Raw genomic sequence first — 16,539 nt, 5'->3', positions numbered from 1 at the left:
TCATTTATGTTTTGGCTATGGGACAGGAAGTGAAGGGAAATCTTCACAATGGGACACAAATGGCAAAAAAACTGACAGAGGTTATAACCCTCCCTTAGGAGGTTATGCAACTTTGTCCCTTTGTGCTGGTGGTCAGCGGAACTTTGCCCCCTTGTGCTGGTGGTCAGTGGAACTTTGCCCGCTTGCGCTGGTGGTCAGAGGAACTTTGCCCCTTGTGCTTGTGGTCAGTGGAACTTTGCCCCCTTGTGCTGGTGGTCAGTGGAACTTTGCCCCCTTGTGCTGGTGGTCAGTGGAACTTTGCCCTTTGTGCTGGTGGTCAGAAGAACTTTGCCCCCTTGTGCTGGTGGTCAGTAGAACTTTGCCCTTTGTGCTGGTTGTCAGTGGAACTTTGCCCCTTGTGCTGGTGGTCAGTGGAACTTTGCCCCCTTGTGCTGGTGGTCAGTGGAACTTTGCCCCCTTGTGCTGGTGGTCAGTGGAACTTTGCCCTTTGTGCTGGTGGTCAGTGGAACTTTGCCCCCTTGTGCTGGAGGTCAGTAGAACTTTGCCCCTTGTGCTGGTGGTCAGTGGAACTTTGCCCCTTGTGCTGGTGGTCAGTGGAACTTTGCCCCCTTGTGCTGGTGGTCAGTGGAACTTTGCCCCCTCGTGCTGGTGGTCAGTGGAACTTTGCCCCTTGTGCTGGTGGTCAGTGGAACTTTGCCCCCTTGTGCTGGTGGTCAGTGGAACTTTGCCCCTTGTGCTGGTGGTCAGTGGGTTGTTTTCGCTAAACTAAAACCTTCGGTATTCAGGTTTAATTGCAGTGTTGGCACTTTGGGTCTCTAAAAGGTTCGCCATCACTGCCCTATACAATTATTGTACCAAGAAAATGGAAAGAAAGACTATAAAATAGAGATTGATAACACAATGTGTATCTGACTGCATATCTATTTCTGCGAATCAAGCAGACATTTCAATCTTACTGGTTTCTTGGTACATCCACCAGGCTGGTGACTAGCCTCAGATGGACAGTGGTGGGAGTGGGATAGATGGTGTGTCTTTTGGTCTGTTAATTTTGTTTGTATACTCTTGCTTTGCATTACAGGTAATATTGTATATTTATCAGGATAAATTTATAACGATATGTTTTAGAACAAATAAGTAGATGTGAGCTTGTTATGAAGCTACAGCTCTGCTGCCTTCTGTGACATTTTCAGGTTGATGTCTGCAGTAGGTAACGAATTCCTCCTTCATGCCCTTACTTATGACATTCTGCTTGTATTTTGATGGATGAGCCATAAATAAACAGAATATTTCTTCAATATCTTATAAAATCTCATCCTAGATGAAGTGACACAATTTTAATTGAACAAAAGGTGGAAATTCTCTCCACTGATGTGGAGTTTCTCTGTTGGCAGTTCCTCTGTGGGCAGCATTCAGCTATAAAGCGGAGTGATTTAGAGAAAATCAATTTTGCTGCAGAGCTAACAATTTTGCAGTCGGTCAAAATGGAAACTCTATTTCTGTAATTTAGCTATTTAGATGAAATTTGCTTGGAAAAAAAGAATATTTTTGACAAATTTTGTGTAGTTGATTGTCATTTGTGTACTGTCACTTTATTCAGTTTACTTCTCTCTCATTTTTTGTTTTTTTCTTTCTGTGGCAAAAAAAGAAAAATAATGAAGTGTAATGAAAAGTGCATTGTTGGCAGAAGAACGGGTCTCTATCTGTTCTCGGTCTTTTGGCTAAGATCAAGTGTAGAATTTGTGCTTATCAGTTTAATATCTGATACGATTAGAACATGGAGACGGAAGAAGAGCTTGCTCCGTCCACCCCACGCATCGATCTGGTATTGCCGTACCTCCAGGACTGATGCACTAAAAAAAGAAAAAAAAGAGTAGAATGGGTCTCCAGGATAGGGTAAGGAGCTTCTGTAACCTTTAGGAGCCATTTAAAGCCCACAGAACCCCTAAAACACACCAAACATACCTTAATTTCACCATCCCCACTGACTCCGATGTGTTTTGCTGAAATAGCACACTTTCAAAGAAATTTCCTAGTTTTCCTAGTTCCTAGCTTTCCAAGTGAAGACAGGAGGTGGGACTTAGCAGGAAGGGCGAGGCCTTTAACCGCTTTACCGCCAACCTATAGCAGAAATACTGTTACAGGGCGGCAGGGGTGCTCAAAATCACGTATATATATATGTTTACCGGGTAGGGGGTGTGCGAGAGCCGAGCACACGTGCCCTACCCATGCCACTGATCATGGCCTCGGTTCTCAATCACCGGGTCCCGCCCGGTGATTATTCACCGCCACCCGGTGATTGCTGAGTAACACCGCCGGGGGGGGGGGGGGGCTCGGGGGGGGAGAGAACTGTATGTAAACAATACAGATCTCTCCCCTGTCAGCTCCTGCACATTGCTTTGTATACTGTACCAATACAGTGGTACACAGTTAGCCCTTTGATCGCCGCTCATGTTAACCCCTTCCTGCCCTGTGCCATTAGTACAGTGTCAGTGCTTTTTATTAGCACTAATCACGGTATTGGTGTCACTGGGGATGTCAGTGACACCAAGCCAGTTCCCACCCAGTGTCAGAATGCCCGCTGCAGTCCTGCAATAAGTCGCTGATTGCCGCCATTACTAGTAAGAAAAAAAAAATTTGAATAAAAATTCCAATATACATACTGCCATTTGTAAACGCTATAACTTTCATGTAAACCAATTAGTTTACACGTATTGGAATTTTATTTTCTTTAGCAAATACATGTAGCAGAATACATTTTGCCCAAAATTTATGATGAAATGTGATTTTTTAATTTTTTATATTAAACATGTTTAATAGCAAAAAGTAAAAAAAATATCTTTTTCACAAAATTCTCGGTCTTTTTTTGTTTATAGCGCAAAAAATAAAAAGCGCACAGGCAATCAAATACCACCGTAAGAAAGCTCTGTTTGTGATAAAGAAAGGACGTAAATTTAATTTGGGTGCAGCGTTGTATGACTGCGCAATTGTCAGTTAAACTAACACAGCGCTGCAATGCAGAAAATGGCCTGGTCAGGAAGGGGGGGGGGGGTAAATCCTCTGGAGGGCAAGTGGTTAAAGTGGTTGTACTTTTCAGACATGAAATATAAACAAAGCATATCCCTCTATAGTGTGTGCTTGTCTCAATCTAGAGCAGTAATTGTTTTTTCTGTGCATTGCCTTGTTCTTCTGCTATTAGCATGAATCCCTCCTGATGAGTTTTCCTGACACCAAGTAAAAAATGGTGACGGGGAGGGCACAGTCTGTGATTGGCAGCCTCAGCTCTGTTCCTGTGTGCTGTGTGAAGGTGGGTGTGTCCCTTCCCTCCAATCAGCTCTCAGAGCTCTCCCCACTGAGTGTAACTTCAGCTCCCTGCCCCTTGCTTTTCAAAGCTGAGCGATCCTGTGTAAGTTCTGCACTTTTAATGGATGTAGGGGATAGATGGCTGCAAATAAACAGGTACAACTTATGTAGGAGGATTTGTTTCATCTCTGTGTATCACGTGAGGCCAGTCACTAAACTGGGTATATGTAACGGTTTACAACCACTTTAATAAATGCATGGGAAGCCAAATGCTGCCATAGTAGAGCTGACATGTAGTGTGCTAGGAAACATCATTCATATGTCTGGGAGAGGAGGACCCTGGAGTAGTTGAAGAGCGTGATGGAAGTTCCGGTCAGATGCTTTCATACATGAGAGTAAGAGCGTGAAATGTCATCCCAATCTATGGAGCAGAGAAGCATTTATCCATCTTAGATGCTGAGGTATCACTTTCTTTTCACTGTGATTGTCCTCTTTACTCCATCGGGCTTTCTGCTCTGCTTTATCGATTCGCTGGAGCTGAATGTATTTCTTGAGCATCTAATAAAACCTTCTTCATGTAAACTGAACCGCTGGCTACCAGCAATAGTGGCTTTCACTGCTGATAAAAATAACATTGACCCTGAGTGATCCTTCCCATAAATCAAGATTGGAGTACCAACGAGGGGAACGATGAAGAAACTGTCTGGCATAGAGGCATCCCGACAGGGGCATGCTGGGATGTATGCATCCCTACTACAACTAGTGTTTTCAGAAGGAACGGCTATCATTGGCAGCCCATGTATTTCTCTCGCACCGATGCATTTTTTCCATTGTGTTTTAACCCCTTGGCACCGGCGCTTCCTGGCCCTTTTAGGGTTCAGAAGCCGGGAGGCGGGGACGGGTTTTAGGGTCATGTGACTGCCATGATTCGCTGTCACGGCGGTCACATGTGCGGGAAAGGACACGATTGCAAGAGAAGATCGGGACCTTTCCGTGAGTACCGGACATGTGTGCTGGGAACGCGCAGGGCGCACGCTCTCAGCACATATGTTTTTCTGAATTGCACGCAAATGTGTGGCTGCTTGGTGTCAAGGCCCAGTCATCGGGAGGCCAGCGCCAAGAGGTTAAAAATCCATGTGTTTTTACTGCCCACATGTTGATGCTACCTGTCAGCATGATTTTGGGCTTAATTTCGCTTTAACACCCCGGTCACATCAAAGCCGATTTTGAAATTGTGCGCCTTACAGTGAAGTCGCACGATTTCAAAATTGGGTGACCTGCCGATTTCATTGCAGTTTGCAAGGCATCTGACACAGGTGTCTATGCAAATCGCAACAGAAATAGTGCATGCATACTACTTTAGAGATCAGTGCGGCTACGACCAAGTCAGAACCGCACCGATATGACCGCTCTAATAGCGGACAATAGGGTGCGACTTGGCATACGATTTGCAAATCGCATGCCAAGTCGCACCCGATGTGACCAGGGGCTTACACTAGAACGTGGTGCTGTAAACCCGCAAGTTTCCCGCATGGCGTTCAAAACGCTGTGCAGTTCATAACAATCTGCAGCAGGTGTCAATGTTAACACCCCAAATGCAGGTCTGCATCAAATCGCATGGTATAAATGTACCATAAATCTGTGCTATGCAGCAACAACTCAGGGGTCATATTTGGCCACAGAGACATAACAGCATTTTTTGCATGGCTCTACCTGCAGTCCGAAAATGAGAAATACAAATCTTGCTTTTCTGGATTTGGGAGATATGTGACTAATGGGAGAGCTGCTTTCCTAGGTGCCCCAGGGTAATCCTTTCATCTTTATTGGTTATCTTCCTTTCCCAAAAGAGAGTGTCAAAGTCTTGGATCTCTGCTCTCACAAGTAAAGTATTATCTTCAAGATACGCCCATTTTTAACCTCTGAAACCACTAAGCAACTTATTCACTCCCTTGTTATCTCTCACCTTGACTATTGTAACTCCCTCCTCATTGGCCGACCTCATCGCAATTCATCCCCTCTTCAGTCTATCATGAATGTTGCTGCCAGACTCATCCACCTTTCTCACCGTTCTGTATCTGCCATCCCTCTCTGCCAATACCTCCACTGGCTTCCCATTGCCCAACGGATAACATTGAAAACATTAACAATAACATATAAAACCATTTATAAATCTGCCCCAAATTACATCACCAATCTTGTCTGCAAATATTACCCAAACTGTCCTCTCTGCTCCTCCCACGACCTCCTGCTCTCTAGCGCCCTTGTCTCCTCCTTCCATGCTCATCTCCAGGACTTCTCCAGAGCCTCCCCCATCCTCTGGAACTCTTTACCCAAATCTTTCCGACTATCGCCTACTCTGCCCACTAGGTGATCCATAAAAACCTATTTCTTCAGAGAAGACTATCCTGCCCTCAGCTAATAACCAAATCTTCTATTTCTCCTATCAGTCCATCCCCCACAGTTATTACCTTTTGTACCACCAGCCCCTCCCTCTTAGATTGTAAGCTCCAAGGAGCAGGGCCCTCCTAACCCTCTTGTATTGAACTGTATCATTGCTGTATTGCCTCCCTTTATATTATAAAGCGCTGACCTGTTGGCGCTATATAAATCCTGTATAATAATAATATAATAATTATCATGCTTACAAGGATAAAGTGACAGGTTCTCTTGATATACCACCCAGTGATGTTCAGCTGGCATTTACTCCTTTGCAGCCCTGTTTACGTGCAGGTGTGCGGAGTTTAACCACTTGCAGTCCAGGGCAATTTTCAAATTTTTCACATACATGTTAAAAATCAACATTTTTTTTTGCTAGAAGATTTTTCAGAACCCACTCAGAACATTATATATTTTTTGAAATCAGAAACCATAGAAAATATAATGGTGGTTGTTACAAGTTTTTCACTTTTCATTGTCGCATAATATTTGTACTGCCGTTTATCACATGCAAATTTTTGGGAAAAAATATACCTAAGTAAATTTTATTGAACGCAAACACAATATAATAAACACATTTTTGGTAAAATATAAAAGATTATGTTATAGTAAATAGATACCAAACATGTCAAGATTTAAAATTGGCAACAAACTACAGTACCTAAAATTGATCATGGGTGATGCTTTATTAAAAGCCTTTACAGCTTATCTGTTTAGGGTTATACATGAATTAGAGACCTAGAATTGTTTATCTCACTCTGATGTTCACAACCATACCTAACATGTGTGGAGCAATCACTGTTTACATATGTGTGTGCATTTGCATTTGTGCATGGGCATGGGTGGGGCAGGGGTGCCTTTAATTTTTTTTTATTTATTTTGTTTACATGTTTTTTGGGTTTTTTTTACACCTTTTAATTTTTTTTATTTAACTCTATTGCTATCATAAGAGGATGAACAAGGCCCCTTGTGATAGTTTTGGGCCGTGACAAGTACACTTTATGGAGCATCAGGGGTCTATTAGACCCCTGATGTCTCCCCTGCCCTCCAAGGCACCTGATTCATCTCCTTCATTCATCACATAGGAGATGGGGGAACAGATGTTACCATGGGTGGCGACATGGGGAGATGGGGGTGCACTGTAAAAGTGACCGGGCGGCTCTAAAGTCACTCGGAAGACTTTTAGAAGAAAGAAAGAAAGAAGATCACTGATTCTGAAGCCACTTTCTGTACAGGGTATTTTATATACATCCGCTAGAAGGCAAGTGGTTATCCTATAAATGCTCCATGACAGTTAGTATTGGAGCAATTAAGATTTTCCATTACTCCACAAGGTCTAGCTATTGGCTACAGGCCCGATCCCTGCATCTTAAGAAGAGGAGGAGAGGATCACATGCTTCCCCATTCCGGGTATTTCTCAGAATTATTGTAGATGAACAGGGCTGTGGGGTAGCTGATTATTGCTGCCAGGTGATGGTGCAGAAAAAATGCAGGGAAGATACCAGGCTGGCTCAGAAACCCTTTCCAAATTGTCAGGAAATGTCCCCGCGCTCTGCACAGTCATGTGGCTTGCATGTCCTACTCTGAAGGATCACCTGGCAAGTGAGCACTGCAATTCCTGTTCCTGCTGCAGTGCAAGTGATGACCTTCTGTTATAAGTCAACAATACTCTACCAATCAGAACACAATAGAGGATGCAATGTTTATATTTATTTTCATTTGCCTTACAAGGTTGTCTTTTGCAAATTGCCCAAATATTTCTTGATGTAATGCTACCGTCCATTTAGGCTCAGTCTAATTTCAGTGTCTGCATGAACACAATGACTTGTCCAAGGTCAGGAGCAGCACAGCCGTATCCCAGTCTTGTTTTGTAGACACGTTGCTGAGCCAGCTCCTTCTAAGAATTACATTGAAAGGTGTTGACCCTTATGTATAAAACTGGATAAGACATGGAAACCAGTAAGAAGTGAATGATTGTTGTGCAAAAAAAAAAACCAAACATTTTAAAGAGTGTGTGTGTGTGTATATATATATGTATGTATGTAAAATCAAAATCTGTTTTAATTGACAAAAAAAATATTTGTTAAAATAGGTAAATATTTGTTTGATACAAGCTCTTTTTTATTATTATCATAACTTTTTGTTTTCTTTTTTTTTTTTTTTTTTTTTTTTTATTTGTGTCTGCTTTGTAGTCCTGATGAAGGGTTAGTTTTACTGCCCCTAAAATGCATTGACTGTTTTAATGTGACATCATTATGAACTAAGGATACTTACTTTCTTTCTTTCTTTCTTTCTTTCTTTCTTTCTTTCTCTCTCACTTTGAATAGAACAGTCAGGGAACAGGAGGAGTAACTCCTTCCAAGTGTGTATCTATTTGAACTTCAGCTATTGGGCTCTGTTAACTAAAGGATTTTTCAGCAGAGCAGCAAAGAACAGACAGATAAAAATGTCAAAAGGTGCTATGAGCATCCCCCAGTGGCTTAACTATTGATAGACAACAATTCATACGAAAATATTGGTTAATGGTGCTTTTAGCATTGACCATAATTTAAAAAATGGGAAGGAGGTCAAATTATATTAATATATTCCTAATGACCTCTGAAATGTTTCAAAGTGTTGTCAGACTGATGCCATCAACATGAGTCCAAAGCTCATTGACAGAGGCCCTTTGGATTGAATGTTTTTGTGCAGTACACATAATAGTGGGGATGTACTAAGTGCAGTAAACCTTAGCAACCAGTCAGATTTAAACGTGTATGATGGATTACTGGGAGATGGTTTCTGATATTTTTTATAATAGTTAAATGAATTATTGCACTTTACACCCTTTTTTGCTATTTTTATCTTTGTAGTGAAGTTGCGAGTGTATTGTGAACCTTTCAGTAGCTGTTCCTGTATGGAATGACAGGTACCTGCATCATCCCTTTCCCGTACATTCATTGATTTGTCTGTTCCTGAGAACATGTCTATCTTTGCCTTCTAAAGAATCAACATGACACAAATAATCTAATGATCTGCTGACAGCTGTCATTACAAGGAAAAGCTTCTACAGTATACTATATCCAAGAGGCGCCGGCATCACTCATATTCGCCGTAATTCAGACTTTTCCGACCACAGACATATTGGCTGAAAGTCTGCTTAGGTCCAGAAATTTCACTGCCATCCAGAGAGTGTCATTTTCCAGATTCTGCCCGGTACACAAAATTAAAGGGTAAACTGCAGTCAAAAAATGTATTTGTACAATTTATAAAAAACAGAGAACACATGCTAACTGCATAGTGCCTCCAATCCTTACCCTGATTTTGATCCCCCCCCCTTGCGTTTGCCATTAACCCAGACTCCTGGTACTCCCTCTTTTTTAAAGTCTCGAAGTGGTAGTACTCTTTTTTTTACCTTTTACCTACAGGTGAGCTTATAATAAACCTTTATCCCGATACCTAATGGCAGTCAGGGTGCCATTGTCTAGCCTGTAGAGGTCTGTGCGTCCGTCCATAGATATGCCTCTTCAGACCATCACTGACCCACCACCAAAACAGTCATGCTGAACCATGTTACAGGCAGCATAATGTTCTCCATGGCTTCTCCATTCCCTTTCACGTCTGTCACATGTGCTCAGGGTGAACCTGCTCTCATATGTGAAAAGCACAGGGCACCAGTGGCGGACCTGCCAATTCTGGTTTTCAATGGTAAATGCCAATCGAGCTTTATGGTGCCAGGCAGGGAGCAGAGGGTCCACTAGAGGGCTTAGGACCCTCAGGCCACCCTCATGAAGTCTCTTTCTGATTCTTTGGTCAGAGACATTCACACCAGTGGCCTGCTGGATGTCATTTTGTAGGGCTCTGGCAGTGCTCATTCTGTTCCTCCTTGCACAAAGGAGAAGATACCGGTCCTGTTGATAGGTTAAGGACCTTCTACGGCCCTGTTCAGCTCTCCTAGAGTAACTTCCTGTCTCCTGGAATCTAGTCTGTGTGCTGGGAGACACATCAAACCTTCTGGCAATGGCAGGTATTGATGTGCCATCCTGGAGGAGTTGGACTGCCTGTGCAACCTTTGTAGGGTCCAGGTATTGCCTCATGCTACCAGTAGTGATATTGACCCTAGCCAAATGAAAAACTAGTGAAAAACAGTCAGAAAAGATGAGTAGGGAAAAAACGCCTCCACCTGTAAAACCATTCCTGTTTTGGTGGTCGTCTCATTGTTTCACCAAAGCAGCTGAAACTTGATTAACAACCTCCTCTGCTACTTAACTGACCAGATCAATATCCCAGGAGTTTAATTGACTTGATGTTATACTCTAAAAAGTGTTCCTTTAATTTTTTTGAGCAGTGTGTACAGGTGAAACTCGAAAAATTAGAAAGTTCATTTATTTCAGTAATGCAACTTAAAAAGTGAAACTAATATATGAGATAGACTCATTACATGCAAAGCAAGATAGTTCAAGCCGTGATTTGTCATAATTGTGATGATTATGGCTTACAGCTCATGAAAACCCCAAATCCAGAATCTCAGAAAATTAGAATATTGTGAAAAGGTGCAAAACTCTCGGCTCAAAGTGTCCAACTCTAATCAGATAATTAAGCCATAACACCTGCAAAGGGTTCCTGAGCCTTTAAATGGTCTCTCAGTCTGGTTTAGTAGGAATCACAATCATGGGAAGGACTGCTGACCTGACAGTTGTGCAGAAAACCATCGTTGACACCCTCCATAAGGAGGGAAACCCTCAAAAGGTAATTGCAAAAGAAGTTGGATGTTCCCAAAGTGCTGTATCAAAGCACATTAATAGAAAGTTATGTGGAAGGGAAAAAATGTGTAGAAGAAAAAGGTGCACAAGCAGCAGGGATGACCGCAGCCTGGAGAGGATTGTCAGGAAAAGGCCATTCCAAAGTGTTGGGGACTTTCACAAGGAGTGGACTGAGGCTGGAGTCAGTGCATCAAGAGCCACCACACACAGACAAATCCTGGACATAGGCTTCAAATGTCGTATTCCTCATGTCAAGCTGCTCCTGAACAACAAACAATGTCAGAAGCGTCTTACCTGGGCTAAAGATAAACAGACCTGGTCTGTTGCTCAGTGGTCCAAAGTCCTCTTTTCTGATGAGAGCAACTTTTGCATCTCATTTGCAAACCAAGGACCCAGAGTATGGAGGAAGAATGGAGAGGCACACACTGCAAGATGATTCAAGTCCAGTGTGAAGTTTCCACAGTCTGTGTTGATTTGGGGAGCCATGTCATCTGCTGGTGTTGGTCCACTGTGCTTCATTAAGTCCAGGGTAGATGCAGCCGTCTACCAGGAGATTTTGGAGCACTTCATGCTTCCTTCCGCAGACAAGCTTTATGGGGATGCTGACTTCATTTTCCAGCAGGACTTGGCACCTGCCCACACTGCCAAAAGCACCAAAACCTGGTTCAATGACCGTGGGATTACTGTGCTTGATTGGCCAGCATACTCGCCTGACCTGAACCCCATAGAAAATCTATGGGGCATTGAAAGATGAGAGACATGAGACCGAACAATTCAGAAGAGCTGAAGGCCGCTATTGAAGCATCCTGGTCTTCCATAACACCTCAGCTGTGCCACAGGCTGATAGCTTCCATGCCACGCTGCATTGAGGCAGTAATTGCTGCAAAAGGGACCCAAACCAAGTACTGAGTACATATGCATGCTTATACTTTTCAGAGGTCCGATATTGTTCTATGTACAATCCTTGTTTTATTGACTGCATGTAATATTCAAATTTTCTGAGATTGTGGATTTGGGGTTTTCATGAGCTGTAAGCCATAATCATCACAATTATGACAAATCACGGCTTGAACTATCTTGCTTTGCATGTAATGAGTCTATCTCATATATTAGTTTCACCTTTTAAGTTGCATTACTAAAATAAATTAACTTTTGCACGATATTGTAATTTTTCGAGTTTCACCTGTATATGTGTGTGTGTATATATATATATATATATATATACATTGTGACAGGATGAACGGCGAGGTGATAGAGGGACGCTATGTGTCACCTCGCATATGCTCATACCTGACTGTTTAGGTGGAGTCCACTCCGGGTTTTCGGGGCCACAGTTAAGCAGGTGGGTCCGGACCAGAGTTTGGGCTCCACTAATGACCACCAACAGGTGGTATAAATAAGGCAGGGCTGGAGCAAGGAGTTGCTCGTGGCCTGGGACTCAGAGCTATTCTGAGAGAGCTGTGTGTGTGTATTATACCTACAAGAAAAGGTTTGCTTTTGTTTTATTGTGGTGACAGGGAGAAGCCCTTCACCTCTGAGAGAGGAAACGTCTTTTGTGTAGTTAGTGCCTGGATGGCAAGGGTTTATGTTCATGTTTTTGTTTATTTTCTGCAAACCTTTTAAATAAAGCTGACAACCAGTCAGATTTTGATGAAAGCCTGCTGTGCGGTCTACCTTTGTCCCAGGGAAGGAGATCCCCCACCTGAGCTAACCCCACAACATATATACAGTGCTCAGCATAAATGAGTACACCCCTTTTGATAAAGTGAGATTTCAATCAATATCTCAATGAACACATGAACAATTTCTAAAATTTTGACAAAACTGAGTTACAGTTGCAAGAAAAAGTATGTGAACCCCTTGGATTACGTGGTGTTTTGCATGAATTGGGCATAAAATGTGCTCTGAACGTCATCTAAGTCACAACAATAGAATAACACAGTCTGCTGAACATAATACTACACAAACATTAGATGTTGCCATGGTTTAATTGCACATAGCATGTAAACATTCACAGTGCAGGGAGGAAAAAGTATGTGAACCTTTGGACTTAATAACTGGTTGACCCTTCTTTGGCAGCAATAACCTCAACCAAACGTTTCCTGTAGTTGCAGATCAGACCTGCACAACGATCTGGAGTAATTTTGGACCACTCCTCTTCACAAAACTGTTTCAATGTAGCAATATTCTTGGGATGTCTGGTGTGAATCGCTCTCTTAAGGTCATGCCACAGCATTTCAATCGGGTTGAAGTCAGGACTCTGACTGGGCCACTCCAGAAGGCGTATTCTGTGCTGTTGCAGCCATTGTTTTGTTGAATTACTTGTATGCTTTGGGTCATTGTCCTGTTGCATCACCCATCCTCTGCGGAGCTTCAGTTGGCGAACAGATGGTCGTACGTTTTCCTGCAAAATGTCTTGATAAACTCTGGAATTCATTTTCCCATCAATGACAACAATCCGTCCAGGCCCTGAGGCAGCAAAGCAGCCCCAAACCATGATGCTCCCTCCGCCATGTTTTACAGTGGGGATGAGGTTTTGATGTTGGTGTGCCTTTTTTTCTCCACACATAGTGTTGTGTGTTCTTTCCAAACAACTCAATCTTGGTTTCATCTGTCCACAGTATATTTTGCCAGTAGTGCTGTGAAACATCCAGGTGCTCTTTTGCAAACTTCAAACGCGCTGCAATATTCTTTTTGGACAGCAATGGCTTCCTCCGTGGTGTCCTCCCATGTACTCCATTCTTGTTTAATGTTTTCCTTATTGTAGATGTGTCAACAAAAATGTTAGCATGTGCCAGAGATTTCTGTAGGTCTTTAGCTGACACTCTGGGATTCTTCTTTACCTCATGCAGCATTCTGCGCTGTGCTCTTGCAGTCATTTTTACAGGACGACCATGCCTAGGGAGAGTAGCAACAGTGCTAAACTTTCTCCATTTGTAGACAGTCTGTCTTACCGTGGACACAGGAACAAGAAGGCTTTTGGAACCCTTTCCAGCTTCATTCAAGTCAACAATTCTTGATCGTAGGTCTTCTGAGAGCTCTTTTCTGCGAGGCATGGTTCACATCAGACAGTGCTTCTTGAAACCAGTAAACCCAAAACAGGTGTGTGTTTTTTTAACGGCAGGACAGCTGTCAGCAACACGTCCAATATCATCACACTGATTGGAGTCAAGGTTGGCTCACTCCTGGCTCCAATTAGCTCTGGGAGAAGTCATTAAGCTAGGGCCTCACATACTTTTTTCTCCCTGCACTGTGAATGTTTACGTTATGTGCAATTAAACCATGGCAACATCTAATGTTTGTGTAGTATTATGTTCAGCAGACTGTGTTCTTCTATTGTTGTGACTTAGATGACGTTCAGAGCACATTTTATGCCCAATTCATGCAAAATTCCACGTAATCCCAAGGGGTTCACATACTTTTTCTTGCAACTGTATATAGAACATTTGTTTAGCTCATTGCATAACAGTAAGGTTAATAGTATATCTTATGTAGCACTACCCCCTTAGGTGTTGCTAGAAGATTTGGGTCCCCCTATAGTCCTACACAGCCAGGCATCACACATCTTCACACAGGCTTGCATCCAGAGTCAGAGATCAGTCCTTGAGCTTCGTGTTTGTGTTTTATTTTGTGGATTTGAACTGGGATAGGGTTAGGGGTGTACAGGATGCCCAAGGGTACTGATGAACTGAGGACAACTTCCTGAGACTATTTACTAGCCTTCTCTACAGCACAGTCTTTGTTGGAGAGCTAGCCAGCATCTCCTTACTGTACCACCCCAGACCCTAGATGAACTTCTCTTCTTCACCCAGCAATCTGGAGGTATTCCTGGACAGGAGATTCAGTTCCTGTCTCTTTAAGAGATGAACAGTCACTGGCAAGTGGCTAATCTGGTTTCCCACCAGAGTGCTCCTTCCCTTATCTGCCCAGGGGGTGTAAGGGTACTCACTCAAATCCTCTCCTGTACAGCTGGTGGGTTGGTGGCCGCTACCAAGCCTATCAGCTGGGCCGTTCCTTCCCTGCCATACAAGTGCTCCTCTCTCAGGGGGCCGGTGAGCTCTAAGCTTTCCTCCTTTCAAGCTCCAGGCCTGCCTGTAGGCCCCATCCCACTGGGCCTCCTCAAAGCCTCACATCTTCTTCTCTATCTTCCACCCACCCCAACTCTCCTGTAACTGAACAGGCTCCAGCACTTTTAGGGGGGCCCAGCCCCTTGCCAACCTCCTGATGGGGATTGGCTGGGATCCCTCAAGAGTGCAAGCCAGCCACTCTTCAGATTCACCCACTGCATCTAGGGCCTTCCTCCAAAGCCCTAGTGCAGGTGGAAATTCCATGTATTGGAATATTACGCATGTATTTGCAAATGTGTGCTAACTAATCCCCTATTTTTAACACATACTGTTAGACAGGTTAATTTGGTTTGTTTGCAAGCTGACTGGCAAGTTAGAGCTGGGAATTTTTCTTTTTTGTTGTTTGACATGCGTCACCCCTCCATATGCTTCTTGCTGTGAAGGCCAGTTATAGACTGGGGCAGTGGCCATTTTTTGTACTGTGGAAATCCCAGAGGGGCTGGCCTGCAGAGCCTCCCAGCTTATGATAAAGGTTTCACCTTCTGGCTATTACATCCAGGCTGATACTCAGCCCTCCTCACTAACAAATAAAACACTAGCTCCCCTTTGCTAAACTAGGAGGGTGCTATACTTAGATTACAAAATCTTCAGTTTTACTCAAATTAGTTGATGCAAAAATGAATACAGCCCACAACAAAAACTACTACATCTGGTATTTTGTATGACTTCCATGATTTGTAAGGACAGCACCAAGTCTTCTATGCATGGGATGAACAAGTTGGCAACATATTGAAACATCTATCTTTTTCCATTCTTCAAGAACAACTTGTTAAGGAACCTGAATGCTGGACAGAGAGTAAAGCTCAACTTGTCTCTTCAGAATTCCCCATAGGTATTCGATTGGGTTCAGATCAGGAGACATACTTGGCCACTGAGTCACTTTCACCCTGTTCTTCTTTAGAAATGCAACAGTGGCCTTAGATGTGTGTTTTGGATCATTATCATGTTGGAAAAGTGCAAGACGACCAAGGGCACGGAGTGATGGTAGCATCTTCTCTTTCAATATAGAGCAATACATCTGTGAATTCATGGTGCAATCAATGAAATACAGCTCCCCAACACCAGCAGCACTCATGCAGCCCCACAGAAAGACACTGCCACCGCCATGTTTCTCTGTAGGCCATGCATTTTTCTTTGTATTCCTTACCTTTGCGACGCCATAACGTTTTGAAGCCATTAGTTTCAAAAACATTTATCTTGGTCTCATCATTCTAGAGTACAGAGTCTCAGAAGTGTTCTTCTTTTTCAGCATAGGCCCTGGCAAATTCTAGACGGGCTTTTTTGTGCATGGGCTTTAGGAGAGGCTTCCTTCGTGGACGACACCCATGCATGCCATTCCTCTGCAGTGTACACCATATTGTGTCACGGGAAACAACCACTCCAGTTTGGCTTTCTATTTCTTTAGCTAACTGCATTGAAATTGCCTGGCAATTTTCTTCAACTCTTCTCATCAGAAGACGCTCCTGTCGAGGTGTTAACTTCCGTGGACAGCCTGGATGTCTCTGTGAGATGGTTGCAGTTCCATCATTGTTTAAGTTTTGTATCATTTTTGCTACAGTATTCTGACTGATAGGTAAAGCTCTGCTAATCTTCTTGTAGCCTTCACCTTTCTTGTGTAAAGAAATTATTTTCTTTCTCAGGCCTTGTGACATTTCTATTCCACATGGCGCCATTGCTGACAGCATGAAATGGGAAGGGGTTTTCTTTGTTAAGTGACACCCTTTTATAGTCAACTGTCTGCTGGACACCTGTTTAATGAATAATTAGACTCACCTGTAGTTGAATTCTTGTCAATTAGAATTTTGTTGTCTAAAATTTAGCTTTCCTCCTAAGACTTTCATTGGGTTTATTCATTTTTACAACATGGTCTTGAATGAATTTGTTAGGAAGAATACTTTTTTGTGTGTGCAAATTAACAAATCTTGTTTGCGATC

The 16,539-nt window shown here is 43.0% G+C and overlaps 1 protein-coding gene and 1 pseudogene across 8 annotated transcripts in view; both read left to right on the top strand.

The window, feature by feature from the left end:
• Positions 1–16,539, top strand: part of ADAM22 (ADAM metallopeptidase domain 22) — a 368,503-nt gene that overhangs the window by 86,059 nt on the left and 265,905 nt on the right. The gene's annotated exons all lie outside the window — the stretch shown is intronic.
• LOC149470173 (U2 spliceosomal RNA) lies at positions 1,699–1,856 on the top strand (annotated as a pseudogene).

This window comes from Staurois parvus, unplaced genomic scaffold, assembly GCF_062004578.1.
Source record: "Staurois parvus isolate SC_StPar_1 unplaced genomic scaffold, SC_StPar_1.0 ptg000051l, whole genome shotgun sequence".
Taxonomy (NCBI): Eukaryota; Metazoa; Chordata; class Amphibia; order Anura; family Ranidae; genus Staurois; species Staurois parvus.
This window is presented reverse-complemented; position numbering and strand designations above follow the sequence as displayed.